Genomic DNA, 16,267 nt, shown 5'->3' with positions numbered 1-16,267 from the left:
ATTTCGCATGTTTATCAAGAGGCTTGGTTTGAATGCCCCGCGAGCAAGATTTCAACACTTTTGGGTGTGTCAAAGTACCTGTATCGAAAATTGCAGAAACTTCTGCATTGCACATTGACATGAAGTTCACAACGCATATATTTTGAATGGTCACCCTGACAATAACTGCTTTTTGTAAATAATAAATAATCCAGAACCAATTGTTAAAAGTCATAATATTTATTTATGAAAATAAATGGACTGCATATCTTAACCATTACTTAAAATAAGTAATTTTTGTGAAAGACTAAATAGAGAAACAATTTGTTTACTTTTTATGTTGTGCTTAAGTTTCAGATTCTGTGTTTACAAACTTTCGACAAAACATCTCTAAACATTTTTTCTACTATGATAAAACTTGAATCATATTTGCTTTCGGTACACATTTGTTATTTAACATAACATTATAAACAAGAGCCGTCGTAAGACAGCGCGCTCGACTACGCCGCTTTGACTTAGAATACAATAAGGATGTAATAATACCAAGTTTGGTCTCTTTATGTCAAACCTAACTAAAATTATTCGATACATAAGGTGACTTTGATGCTGCTCTCCCACCAGCCCGCCCAAACAATGACGCAAGTCATTCAAATAACTTGATTTCCCATTATGAAAATGTGGTTTAGAATATACAAATATGCCTTTCAAAGGAAATAAAAAAAAAATAATAATAATAATAAAAAAAAAAAAATTCAAGGGCCATAAATTGTATTTAGGCTTAAAATGGAGTTATGTTTCTTGTTGTAAGTTGGTCGCAAATAATTTTGAATTTAATTAAATGCATTTAATGAACGGTATAGAAGTTTTTTTATTAAAATCCCAACTTGCCCTTAACTTTTACAAGCCTAAACCTTTAACCTAAGTCAATCAGGGGCCATAACTTGTATTAAGGATATGGAGTTATGTAACCTCATTGGGTGATGGTCCTGAACAATTGTGTGAAGTATTAAGTCAAATGAATGAAGGGTATAGAAGTTATTAAACAATATCCCAACCTGCCCTAAAACTTTAACCTAAGTTCTATAGTCAATCAGGGGCCATAATTTGAATAAAAGATAATATGGAGTTCTCTTACCTCATTATGTGATGGCTCTGAACATCTGTGTGAAGTATTAAGTCAATTGAATGAATGGTATTGGAGTTTAAAGTGAAAATCCCAACTTGCCCTAAAACTTTAACCTGTCCTAAAACTTTAACCTAAGTCAATCAGGGGTCATAACTTGTATTAAGGATAATATGGAGTTATGTAACCCCATTGTGTGATGGTCCTGAACAATTGTATGAAGTATTAAGTCAATTGAACAAAGGATATAGAAGTTATTAATAAATATTCCAACTTGCCCTAAAACTTTAACATAAGTTCCATAGTCAATCAGGGGCCATAATCTGTGTAAAGAATAATATGGAATTATCTAACCTCATCATGTGATGGCCCTGAACAACTGTGTGAAGTATTAAGTCAATTGAATGTAGGGTATTGGTAGTGAAAATCCCAACTTGCCCTAAAACTTTAACCAGACGCCGACGCCGACACTGACGCTGGGGCGAGTAGTATAGCCCACCTATTCTTCGAATAGTCGTGCTAACAAGTAATAAGGAGGAGCGAAGCAATATAAACACACTTTCGTTGTTGTTGTTTTGGCATAATGACGCCAATGCAAATACAGACACCAAGGCTATGACAATACCATTTCTTAAAACATACATTCTAAAAAAGATTCCTCTATCAGCTTTAGTTCCCTCCAGAAAAAGGCTATGTGATTGAATGGTGTCCGCTAGCACCATATCAATTCATCTGAAAAAAGGTTACCAATAAATCTTCTACCTCAATTATTAATATAATGCCCTCAATGAACGACGACAATTTGTGATGTGACTTCCCATCTCATTAGCGGCGCGCAAATTCATTTGTATTATATTGTAATCAATAAAAAACTTGTCCATACTGCTCTTGTGTCAATTAACTGTCACCTTCAATCAATGAGCTTGTTGGCAGAAAAAATACTGTCACCTAGTTTGTTACGATATAAAGGTAACATGAGGTCTTCTCTCCAGATATGCTTCATAGTCCTATTGACCATAAACTACGTACATGCAGGTGATTTTGCGATCTTTGAGAGCCAAAATTTCCTCCTTGTAATATACATGTATGACTTTGATAAAACAATAACAATACAAACTAGAGCTGTCACAGGAGTGACGAATACCCCCAAATGCCGCCTGGACACAGGAATGGCAAACCATTCCTTTGAAAAGAGGCCATAACTCCAAGGTTACTGCACACTGCATCTTCTTTTATCATGCATGTATTGTTTTATTTAAATCTGTTGAGTAATTTAGAAGTTACACTGCTGACAAGAAAAACTAGCCTTTCATGAGTTATCGTCCGGAAACCGTTTTTCTATTTTTAGTAACAGTGACCTTGACCTTGGCCCCACCAGCCCCAATATTGAACTTGACCTGTATCTTTTGATGTTACATCTGTGTACCAAAAATTGTTCAAATCTGTCAAGCCTTTCATGAGTTATCGTCCGGAAACCGTTTTTCTATTTTTAGTAACAGTGACCCTGACCTTGGCCCCACCAGCCCCAATATCGAACTTGACCTGTATCTTCTGATGTTACACCTGTGTACCAAAAATTGTTCAAATCTGTCTAGCCTTTCATGAGTTATCGTCCGGAAGCCATGAAAACCGACAGACCGACAGACAGACCAACCGACCGACAGACAGACCGACCGACCGACCGACAAGCTCACTCCTATATACCCCCTCAAACTTCGTTTTTGGGGGTATAAATATATAATTTCCCTCTATGTTTATAATGCTTCAGTTATACCTTTTTATGGATAACAGGTGAATGAATCAGTTGGTGATGGTCTAAAAAAATAATATGTATTTTTCTCATAACATTCAGTGTTGTTTTTTTCAGCCCCATTCCCCTCCTGGAAAAGTATATATTTTTCCCTTGCCCAGTGAAAAAAAATCCCTCAAAAAAGAAGAAGTATATAATTATATTTTAGTCCATTATAAGGTTTGTTGAATAAAGGGTTTGAAAAAAAGTTCAACGTTGTATGAATCATGATAAACTATTAATTATTCCCCTTTTTGCCAAAACGATGCTATTTATCCCCAATCAACAGCCCCACCACCATTCCCTTAAAAGTGGAAAAAACACCTGCATTGGATCCAATGAACCACTTGTAAAAAAAGTCACACAATATAATGAGCCAAAAAGTTGAATTTCTAAAACATTCAATATTTTTAAAGCGGGTTTTCATGAAAGTGTTCGTGCATCCAAGCTCTGCAGGAATTTGCAGTGTGTGCTCATTAGTTTTTTTTTACTTTGAAAGAATTAAAGTTTCTCTGGCAAGAGGTGAAAACAGTCTTTAAGATACCTTCTTATTATGTACACAATCATAGAAAAGAAAACACTATTTCTGACCGACATTGACACCTATAAGACTACCAGGCGTCCATCTGTATGATGGGTCTTGGATACCTTTGCATTATGTTCACAACCATATAAGAAATCACTATGTCTGACCTATAATTTGAGACTAACATGCATTCATCTGTATGATGGGTCTTGTAAGCCATTTATCATTATAACAATTAATCCTACTGGTCAAGTTTCATTTTTAAGTTACAAAATGTTAAGTTTGAATATTTTACAAGTTTTCACTGAGAGATTTTCTTTATTTACTGGAAATATTTTATTTTAATTAAAAAACAAATAAATAAAATTGCTATATAATCATAGTAGAATTTTCTTTTATTACCTCCCTTTAATATATTGTTACCTCCCTTTATTATATTGTTACCTCCCTTTAATATATTGTTACCTCCCTTTAATATATTGTTACCTCCCTTTAATATATTGTTACCTCCCTTTATTATATTGTATCATAATTGTACTATAATTACGAGTTATTTAAAAATGTAGTTCATGCAAAAATGATATATTGGTTTATCATCCACTTTTCATGTTTAACATCTTAAATGCACTATTAAACACATCTTTGCATCTTAATGATGGATGGCTTACCTAATAAGTTGACAGAATAGGAACATTATCAAATACCACATAATATGGTGACTAGTGATAACGTTTGACAATATCATAAACATGGGAAGCGATTATCAAGTTCCTAACAAGTTTCTAACGGTTCCTCTTGCTTGCGTTCCAAGGGTCATCAATCAGAATTACTATCACAGAAGGTTTTCCCTGGAATAAAGCTGGGTACAACAGGATAAACACGGAACAAATTACACTACATGAAATTGACTGTAACAAATCATATATTGATTGCGCAATGTCAGATAAGGAAGATACCAATGATAACAGGATGGCTTTTTTTCCAAAGACCTTGCATTATTTTTTTTTCGCTCAGAAAGTGCAGTGTGCTTAATGTCTTTAAAGGGGGCTAGACACCAGATGATACAATTGTCAAGCAAAAAAGAAAATTGTCAAAAACTTTGTTACGTACAAGGCATTGAATCTTACTTACTGATGTATCATATCGTGCATGACAACTGCATCCTTTGCAGTTTATGCACATTTTTCCAATTCAAAATTTACTGGGGATGTCTACCATGTAAATCCCAGGAAGTTTAAAAAATAGCTGGGGTATATTTATCTGTACTCATAAACAATTAATGAGATATGATTTAAACTGGGAAACCATTATGCCCTATTTTCAAAATGGGAAACACAGATGAGACAGGCTAGCAACATGATTGTTGTGTTTATTATTTTAATCATGTTAAATGATGTATTATTACTCTCCTACTCGCTAGCATTGAAAATTCTAGGCTTGTTTTGAGGGAATACTGTACTTGCTGGTTTTTGGACCATCTGGTGTCTAGTCCCTTTAATATTATTTTAGTTCCTTGCAGCTTCAGCCCTGCCCGCTAATTATGAACTAATCCCCTCTATCACACTGTGTCCACAACCCTCCCAGCTCCCCACCCTCCCCACTCCCATGGTAGACCTCTACCTTTATAAGTACATGTCAATATAAAACACAATGTAACTAATGTATGATCTAGAAGTTGACCTAGCCAAAAAAGCAGCTGTAATCATCATTCCAAGCATTATTATATTTATTATAATTATAATCATTGCACTCAGTACAATTGACCTACAAACCTTGTGAACTAAATGCATCTTTAGTTATGTATTTCAGTTTAATATGAAGAATATTAATTAATAAGTTATAACATATGTGTTGTTCCTAGCTATTAACCCCTAGATTCAAATCATACGAAAGCTATTTAAATACAGTCACTGTCCAGGAAACATATTTCTCATTATTCAACTGTACATAATGCAAATGAAAGATTCAAGAATGTGCGCTCCTGTCTTAACTACTTGTAAAATATTATGAAAGGTAAAGCGAAGAGGTTCTATCTTCTTTATTTAATGTCACTGTCAGAACCTTTTCGCATTCACCCCTCAAATTCATATATTCCCTTACTTGGGAAATTCTTACAAATAACCATGCAATAACCATAAAGAAAAGTATCATAGGAGAGAAGGTCATAATTTGGTGAAAAGATTTTTGGACCTGCTTTAAAAATGAGAAAATGTGCATTGTATTCTTATGAATTAATAATGGCCGTAAATTGTGCCCGTCATCAAAGCGTTTCCTTCGGGAGCATATGAATGACCTTATTCTGACTATAATAGAAGCACTGGGAGAAACCTCAGGAAATTTATTTGTCAGAAGGAACAAGTGCATTTTGTGGGGCGAGAGGAAAAGAGTGCCAAGCAATATTAAATGAAGAACCATTTGGAAGGTTTTTACTTCAAACCCTAAATATGCGGATTGGGACTTATACCGATGTGTCTAACGCGCCCACATCATGTGCAATCCATAAAAATATAATCAAGCTAATATAGAAGAGGGAATTGATGAAATATCAACAATCAATAGAACTGCTATAAAGTAATTCACTTAAACAAAATCCTGCGGGAATTCCATATTGGGAGAGGTTGGGGGTTTTCGAAGAGAAACCATGACATTCAAGATATCATTCATTATCATCCATACAAATATGAAGATTTAATTTACCTAAAAAAGATCCAAGAAATAAAATGCCGAAGTTGTACTTTAACAAATAACCTTCAGAAAGAAATAAGACAAAATTCTCTGAACATGGTCAATGCAATGAACGCTTTGATCGGTTCACATATCCATACAAATATGAAGATTTAATTTACCTAAAAAAGATCCAAGAAATAAAATGTGGAAGTTGTACTTTAACAAATAACCTTCAGAAAGAAATAAGACAAAATTCTCTGAACATGGTCAATGCAATGAACGCTTTGATCGGTTCACATAACTCTTTTTCCATTGAAAGCCAATTCCATGTAATTGAATATTTATGTTTCTCTGTCAATGCCGATTGTCACAAGACTTGGGATGAAAATCTTACGAATCAGTAGAAAAGAAAAACAAAGCCGTTCACTTCTCTATATCAGCTTTACCCTCCGAAAGCGGAAGAGGCTGTTCACGACTCTACATAACCATTACCCATGGAAAGCCGAAGACACCGGTAGAAAACAATTACCATTAGGAGGCCGACAATCCATCGCGGGTTTTACAGTTAATCAATGTGCCGTCCTGAAACTTCTCAGACTCTCCCAAAAACCGATCTCGGAAAGTCCTCCTGATATCAGTGGACATTGACTTGCTGATAAAAAATAATTACCGAAATAAAAATCAAAACCAGCTTCCAATGGGTTTTTTTCTTTTAGTTTTTCACCTGTATGAGCAAAATAAAAAAGTTTTTCTTTGTACTATATTTTCATACCAGTCAGACGAGTGTCTTCCAAAAGTTCACTGCAATGTTTACCTGTTTTTTCCAGCATTTTGGAGAAAAAGAACCCAATACTAAAAATTGGAAAACTATATAAATAAAAATTCACTTCAACTATAGGGCATTTCCATGCCACATATATTTCAAATAAAAATCCTAAATTATTTGTGTATGACTGTGTTAAAAATGGAGTTACCAATTTTATATTCCTGCTTTTCAGGATGGTAAAAGTAAATAATTGTTGTTTAGTTTATTATATGTTCTTGTGATTCAGGGAAAAGTACTGACTGGATTGCTTTTTCCGAATTGGTCCAATATTCTCGGACCCTGAGAAAGGTCCAAAAAACTTTTGCCAACAATGTGAAATTCTGGCTGCAATTAAAGGCATGCATTTCTCAGTTACAACAATAATAATTAAACAGATTAACTTCCAGCTCTTTCCCATGGATTTCTCAAAAGTAATTGCCTATTGTCTGAAGTTGCTAAAACACGCTTCCCGCTTTAATGGCTATCTGAGACAGACGCAAAATAACAAAGATGGGTCTTCACGACTATATCCTTTTTATACAATATTAGTGCGCTGGTGACTGTTGTATCTGCAGCAATAAAGGAAATTGTTCTGGCTTTTAATGTACATTAGTGTGATCATGAAAATTAGGGAAATGGGCTGAGGATAATGGGAATTTGCCCATTGACTGGATTGGATGAAATGTGATGAAAACTGCACATATCTGGTGACAATACGCTATGACCTCGTGTCTGTGACATTAACAATAATGGATATTAATAATTTTTCATGATGTGATTAAATGCCAGAGTCAACATTTCATGGAAACAATCATCATATAGTGAATAAACAGTGAAAAAATATTCATGTACAGTCAAACCCCCTTTGGCCCAAACTCACCTGGCTCAATTTCCTCGTAGGCTCGAACTGAATGAAAAGGACCTATTTCGTTATACTGAATGTAACCATTCCGCTTGGCTCAAACTCTTCGAGGCTCGACGTATTTCCATCGGTTCCTGGGAGTTCGAGCCAATGGAGTTCAACTGCACTGAAATACCTGAGCACTTCAATCCTGGGGCCAAATGTAATATCATTCTTAATCTTGTCCTTTGACACGCCTCAGTGATTCAATTCAGTCTTTTGGCCAGTTATTTTTACAGTCCAATTAGAACACTTGGATTCTAAATTTAAAACTGAGATAATATCTAAGGTGGTAATTGAACACAGCACTCAGCTTGCCTATTCATTTCAAAACTGAACAGTCCTTTACAATTATGAGTGCCATTAATAGTTTGATTTTAAAATTAGTCAAGAAAACAAACAAATTCCATTAGGGCCTCATATCATCAAGTGTCACTGCCACATCTGTGATGATTATGATCATGCAACTTGTGAAATTACAGAATGGTGAACTAAACTTATAATTCTATAAGATGATAAAAGAAAAACCAATATAAGTGATGTGTCCTTTTAAAACCAACATATTCATTTTTTAGCTTTTCCTTAAAGTTATTGCCTATTGTCTGCAGTTGTTAAAACACGCTTCCCGCTTTTATGGCTATCTGAGACAGACGCAAAATAACAAAGATGGGTCTTAACGACTATATCCTTTTTATAGAAACATAAGTGCGCTGACAACAATTGTATCTGCAGCAATAAAGGAAATTGTTCTGGTTTTTAATGTACATTAGTGTGATCATGAAAATTAGCGAGATGGGCAGAGGATAATGGGAATTTGCCCATTGACTGGATTGGATGAAATGTGATCAAAACTGAACATATCTGGTGACAATACGTTATGACCTCATGTGTGGAACATCAACAATAATGGATATTAATAATTTTTCATGCTGACAATAAATGCCAGAGTCAACATTTCATAGAAACAATCATTACAATAAAGTTTATACTTAAAAAAGAGTTGTAAAGGCTTACATTATACAGAAGATAAATTAAACTTCCTTTTTGAATGTTATCACTGTTAACAAAATTTGTCCAAACAACCACACAGTGTGGGGATAGTTTTCGCTATTTAAAATATTTGTAAATTGATAAATTTTTGCGGTGTGTAAATCAATATTTGCCCAGGTTTTGAATTTGCACTTTATGCCATGCAAAAATTTGAGAATGTTTCACAATATTACACTGGATGAAATCATGGCTATCAAATTTCTAGACTTTGCAAAGTTGGCAAAAAAAATCATGAAAACGGTATCAGATAATAAAGAAATGTTCAGGCTTTTCAAAATCAATCTGGGTCTGTATTTAATAACCCATTTCAATTTTACTTCAATTTTCAAATAGAATCTGGGTGTTTTGATTAGACAGTAAAAATAACTGGCCAATGGACTGAATGGAATCACTGAGGCATATCTACTAAGGGTAAGGATATTAGGATTAGAATTATATAACATACTGGGCAGGGTTCAGGTATTCAATATTCAACTTTAGTCAGTCTTATGGTAAATTATACATCATTGACTTACTGTATAGGTCCGTTATTTATATCATGCAATCTGATTAGCTTGTAACATCGCTCTTAGATCTAACTACCGGTAAGAAAAAAAGAATACCACCCCTGGTCCTACATTTAGTGTACAAATCCTGGTAAAGTATCTTGAAACCAATATTGCAATTTTAAAAGTTTATTCTACAGTAATAAAACTTTCCTTGTATGGTTCGTTCACTTTCTAGAACTTGCTTTGTAACAATACCTTTATACAAATTGACATTAATTAATTAACGGAGAACGTTGAAACAGCAAAGATCAGGTGACAGATGGTTAAATGCTATTTTCGTTGAAACATGCTATTATGAGATATTCTTATCATTTAGCAATTATTAAATTTGGCGAAAATCTGACATCTGCTTTCATCCATGGAAACAATTTGCAGCATGATTTAGTAAAAAAACAAAACATAAAAAACACATCAACTCTCCGCTTAATCATTCTATTATGACAAAGGAGACATTCAAAACAATTGTAGTTTGACAGTCTTGACCAGTAGATTTTAAAGCTGCACTCTCACAGATATCTTGTTTTGACAACTTTTTTTTATTTTTTGTTTTGGAATGAACCAATCTTTGCATAAAAATCAATTATTTTCAAATGTAATTATGCAAAACTGCAATCTGATCCCTTGTCAGCAGTCTTATATCACTGATTCTCAGACATTTACGCAAAAATTGGATAATTCAAAGACAAAAAAAAGTTGTTAAAACGGTCTCTCAATCTGTGAGAGTGCATGCAGCTTTAAAAGAAGCATTCACAGTTTTAGTGGGTTTTTTAATGTGAATAAGTGTTGGGGAAATACAGCTAATCCATTACAAACAGTGAGTGTCCTTAGATATGTTGTAACAGCCCAGATAATTTGCCTTTTTACTAACCCCCTCCATGAACAGAGAAAAAAAGATCTGTGTTTGCAAACACAATTAAATGCACAAACTTCTCTAAGTTTAACAACCTTAATGCACATTTCTAAGCTCATTATTCATAAATTTTCTGCTTTGCACCAAAATGCAACTTAATGGAACATCAATCTTGTGAAATGCTGGCAAAATTCGACAGCCTAATATTTCTTGATGAACTTTTTGCTTGCATGACAAACACCCATAAATTTTCTGTAGCTAGATTTAGAATATTGTTGCTGTCGTCAACAAAGTTTCTATTTTTTCCCAAACAATATCTAGTAAATTTTCTGTAAGTATATAAAGAACAGGGCAAAATAATGTCAATCAACAAGAGAGAAAAAAATCAATAAAAGTTGATCCCGTTTGAACAGTAATGAGGAAATAAAACGACAATAGACAGCGATAAAACATCTGACTTTGCTAGAGCCAAACCTAATCAAACCAATAATGGCCGTCCAATATTGTCTAAATATTGTTACATAAAAGACGGGGCCTTCCACAGAACAAACCAGTAAACAGCCGTCTAATTTGATTATTCCCTATTCTTCGGAGCCGTTCTGAATGCCAGGAGCCATAGACGATTGAGGAAGCTTGAAGTTTTTCAGAAATGGCATTGAAAAAATGTGGGTAAAATAATACGATTAGTTTGGTTCTTCTGTAAGTTTTTTCCTGAAAATAATCAACGAGTGCCTGCAAAATTGTGATAATTTGCTAAATTTATAGTCTTTTAGCAGGCATCTTATAAAATGGAAATGACACATACAGTCAGTCGATTTATGAAACAAAAGTGCAGTGAACTCCCAACAATCTGTGACGCTGAATGAACTCCCAACGAGCTGTGCCGCCAAGTGAACTTGATCCCAACGCCAAACGATAGCATTAGACTACAATCTTATTTAATTAATAGAAAGACTTATATACAGTCATATTTTATAGCTATGAAAAATGTTAAAGGTTAATAATAGGTAAATCCATTTAAGATCTATTTTGGTCGTGCATCCTCGTTAAATTAACTACAAATTAGGAAGCAACTTTAATGCTTCCATACAAATAATAACTAATTCTCTGCAGAATAGTCATAAAGACGCACGCTGTCTATTCATTTCAACAGCCAGAATGCCTTTTTAAGTAATTGAAGTGAATATTTAAGTACACAAAAATCATGTAAACCAGTCTGATGTGCATGTGACATGCACTTCTGCAAATTAAATACGGCAATATGGCACCATGTTGAATCATCTTACGCCAGCGTAAACTAATTGAAAACAGAACGAAATAAAACAAATACACACTATCCAGTCAAACCTTGCAAAATTAATAATTAATTATCCCCTCTTGAAACTGCCAAAAACAACAAAGTTGCATGCGGAAAATCGTGAATCATTAAACATTATACAGCTGAATATATCGGGCATCAATGTTTTATTCAAGCCCCCTTAAGCTTTCTTCAGGTAGCAACATTACATACGTAATTGCTCCCATGACCACCTTTGTTGTCCTGCAGTAAGATATGCCTTCCAAATATGTTAATAATTAATTTCTTTATCATGCAAGGCAGGGCCAAGATTCTTCACCTTTTTGCCTTCAATATGACCGGCATTGACTTCATACAATTTGTATCATGAGAACAACAGAACACAAGTTTGAACATTAGGGACTTAGAAACAAGATCAGTAAATACATTTTTCCTCAAAACAAGCCTAGAATTGTCAATATGAAGCTTGGTAGTATGATGCCGATAATACATAATTTTACATGATTAAAAGGAGCTGTGTCATAGATTGGCGCCCAAAAAAGTTTTTTTCTGTAACGAATCTCAGGACAATTATCTAATAGACTGTGTTACGCTTTGATATCATAATTGTAAAAAAAAGTACCAAAATGTAAAAATAAAATTGTGTCAGAGACCTGGTTCGAACCCGCGTCGCCAAAATTGAAGTCCAGCATCTTACTCACTGAGCTACAAAGGCTTATATTCTAATCAGGTGACATAATTAAGCTATACACCTACCTCGGTAATATCACGTGATAACACTGACTAGCCAATCACGCATAAGGAATGAATTCTACCTGGTAGACATACCCAGTAATCTTTTCTAATGGAAAAATACGAAATAACTGCTAAACTTAAATAAATTGTAAACTACGAGGTACTTCAGTTAGTAAGTTTCAATGCATTCTGTACACATCAATGCCAAGTTTATGTCAGTTTTCGACAATTTTCTCTTTTTTTTCGCTATTTGATCATACGTGAGACAGACCCTTTAAAAGAATATTTTGTCACTGTCTTAGCTGAATTGACCCGTTGTAAAACAGCATTGACAATTCTAAGCTTGTTTTGAGGAAGTACTGTATTTGCCGATTTTTGGACCATCTGGTGTCTAGTCCCTTTAATAACAATGACATGTATGGGCACATGTACGTCAAACTGGAGCAAATTACATAACTATTGCTATACTATCAGTTGTGTTACATCCCTTGGCATATATATGATAACAGTGCTCTTGTATTTCATATATTTTATCACAAATCAAAAACACTCATTAACTTTAAGTACCAATCACATATAAAATGCAAATGAAAGTATTGTTACCGTAAACTACAAGAATTTGTTATCACAATGGTTGACCTGAGGTGAATGAAAGTTTAACTAAATCTTTTTGTTAAGTTTTAATGTACCTTTTATCCAAACAGTTACTATCTTGGCAGGGGTTTTCAAAGTAGGACTATTTTTTTATGTACATCCATGCACCGACATATATTTTACTTCAAGGTTATTAAAAATCTTCATTTAAAGGTTCAATTCTAAGGCCATTTTAAAGAGACTAGACACCAGATGATACATTTGCAAGAAAAAAAGAAAATGGTCAAAACCAACATAAAACTCAGACGTCATTGTTTAAAATGCAATAAATCTTACTTACTGATGTATCACATTGTTTATGACACATGGTTTTTTCGCAGTTTTTGTGCATTTTCTAATTCAAAATTTATATATACTGGGGTTGTCTACCATGTTAATCCCAGTAAGTTAAAAAAAGCATTGCTATATTTATCTGTACAGATATGATTTAAACTGGAAAACCAATATGACATGCTATTTTTAAACCTAGCAACTCAAATGAGACGGCAACATGATTATTACATTTATTCTTTTAATCATGAAAAATGAAACATATATTATCAGCTCCTACTAGCTTGCATTTTATCGAGAATTCTAGGCTTGTTTTGAGGAAATACTGTATTTGCAAATTTTTTCACCATCTGGTGTCTAGTCCCTTTAACAATTAATGCAGTAATCAAAATAAGACATATGGATAACGTCAAGCCTTAATTGTTATGCTAGTGATTGCAGTCTTGTTCCAATTCCCACCAATGCTTGAATTATTGTCACCTTTCCATAAGCTTAACACCTGTATTACAATATAATTTACTTATATTTTTAATACAATTAATTCCCTGCAATTTTGTACTACCAAAACTCATTCTTTTTCAATCTGAATTAGGATTAAGAAAAAAGGGATTAACCAAGTTATTACATGATTCATTAGGAACCATGTCAATTGTACCTGAAATATTTAATGCCTTTAAACAAAATAGCCATTATAACCAATCACTGAACATGAAATTGCAATTTCAGAGACAAGAGATTTTGAGATATTGGGCTGATTGATAAGAACTTTGTTAAAGTTAACAATTTGTTAAATTAAGTGAATAATGTTGTTCACATCATCGTCGTTAACTTTTAAACATGAAATATCTGGGGTTCATATAATCAAGTACAGCTATTTGCCTAATGATGTACGTGTATTATGGCATCCTTAAATAATTATCCTTCAACATAGACTGCAACATTCATTCATCACCATTTGTATCATGTTTGACCTCTGTTTTCGTCTAGATCTAGTACATTCACTCACATGTCTAAATGTTTACAAGAAGGAGGAGCTTAACTGTTCAATAACTAGCATACAGGTAAATTAAACAATGCTTATAACTTAAACAGCATGCTAATGTTATTGAAATTGTTGTCCTTCAGACACGTAACCTTGTTGAAGACTGCTTTAATTTCAATAACATGCCTGCAGTTTTCTTAACCTTTTTGTGAATAGACTTAGGGTTCTAAGAATGCCTAAATTTGAGAATTTACCACAATATCCAAATTTAATTTTTGTCTATATTGCAAAAAAAAGAAATTAAATGCACTCAAAATATATTTTATACTAGAAATTGATAAATTACTCTCAAACCCACATTCCAACATTTTAAACTATTTCAATTTTCTTTTTGAGGAAGGGTGAATGCTAAAATGTTGTGCCCTTAAGTTACGCCTCTACTAAAGTCAATTCCTGTAGACGCCCCTGGTGGGTGCAGTAACAATAACATGACAACTCAGACACTTAAAACTGATTTAAACAGCCATGCATTTATGATAAATTCACCTCCTTGTATATAGCAAACATTATCATAAATCACCAAAAATAGCTGTATTTTACCCAAATCTATAATCTCTAAATCTTATTTCTATCACCAGAGGAAATTATCATCATACTTACATTTAAACAATATCCTTTTTTGATTTAAGATAATCTCCTTAACCAAATAAATTTAAACGTATAACAAACAAAAATACCTTTTTCACTGCAATATCAAACTCTGTATTATTTTATTATGATAAAAAACTACAACACAACGCTCCAGTCACTGGGACAAGACAACAGTGGTCCTAATCATACCAAATAATATCCGAAAACACTTTCCTTGAATAATTTATATGGTTTGTATGTTCAGCGTAGATTTATCCCATCTAGATACAACTGTTAACACCAACAGACCATGAAAAACAATTTATTTCTTCTCATAACACTGACAGAAGCAATTTAACCTTACATAAATGTTCTCGTCCTCTACAACGAAATGCATTCTTTTCTCATAAAAAAAATGTGTTTAAACCATTTTGCACATTTATGTACTTATATACATAATAACAGAATTAATTCGAACCTTGATGCATGCCAAGTGGTGTTTGCTGTGTTAATTACCGACCTGCTCATCAAACACTTAAACACATAAGTAAGTCTTGATTTGAGGAAATTCCGAATGTATTTAACACTTAGGCAGATATAAATTAATTACTAGATTTTCATCCAAAAATTTTGTAAATGGAGGCAAGGATAACATTTTTTTTTTTTTTTTTTTTTTTCAATTTTCTTAGATTATTGTTTCACCATTAAATATGTGGTCATGCTCTTTCTTATTGCATAAGGGACCGTATACACATGTTTCTAGACAAACCACAAACATCGACACAGGCTGGTATAAATAACAGCCATTCCAGGACAGTACTGGACAGATACTCAAATACAGATCCCATAGTTCAACCTTTTAATTCAAGTCAAGAAAATTGAGGGGGCGGGGTAAAAAACAATGGGGGCAGGCGGGGATGAAAATCTAGCAATTATTTTATCGAAACCTTATGCATGCTATTAATAATAAAGCATGCAACACTTCCTTCTATGATTATAACAAGTGTTATATTAATAGTGGTATATAGTTCATGGTTGGTTATAAAGCATGCAACACTTTAATCTATATTTAAATCAAGTGTTATATTAAAGGGACTGTACACCAGATTGGCACCAAAAAAAGTTTTTTTCTGTAACGAATCTCAGGACAATTATCTAATAGAATGTGTTACGCTTTGATATCATAATTGTAAAAAAAAAAGTACCAAAATGTAAAAAAAAAATGTGTTGGAGACCGGGTTCAAACCCGTGTCGCCAAAATTACAGTCCAGCGTCGTATCCACTGAGCTACGACGGTTTACTATAATTGGGGGACATAATTAAGCTATACACCTACCTCAGTAATATCACGTGATAACACCGACCAGCCAATCATGCATAAGGAATGAATTCTACCTGGTAGACATACCCAGTAATCTTTTTTAATGGAAAAATACGAAATAACTGCTATACTTAAATAAA

The 16,267-nt window shown here is 33.6% G+C and overlaps 1 protein-coding gene across 7 annotated transcripts in view; it reads right to left on the bottom strand.

Moving 5' to 3' along the window:
• The window catches only part of LOC128213654 (neuronal calcium sensor 2-like), a 92,727-nt gene that overhangs the window by 36,772 nt on the left and 39,688 nt on the right, over nt 1-16,267 (bottom strand). The window contains exon 1 of one of the 7 annotated variants that reach the window (XM_052919646.1): nt 15,285-15,360. The exons of 3 other annotated variants lie outside the window; for them this stretch is intronic. The gene's annotated coding sequence lies outside the window, so the exon portion shown is untranslated. Of the gene's footprint in view, nt 1-8,804; nt 8,906-14,836; nt 15,177-15,284; nt 15,361-16,267 lie in introns of those variants that run through there. 3 more of the 7 variants (XM_052919650.1, XM_052919645.1, XM_052919649.1) reach the window with 3 other exon arrangements.

The sequence above is a fragment of the Mya arenaria genome, chromosome 13 (assembly GCF_026914265.1).
Source record: "Mya arenaria isolate MELC-2E11 chromosome 13, ASM2691426v1".
NCBI lineage: Eukaryota > Metazoa > Mollusca > Bivalvia > Myida > Myidae > Mya > Mya arenaria.
This window is presented reverse-complemented; position numbering and strand designations above follow the sequence as displayed.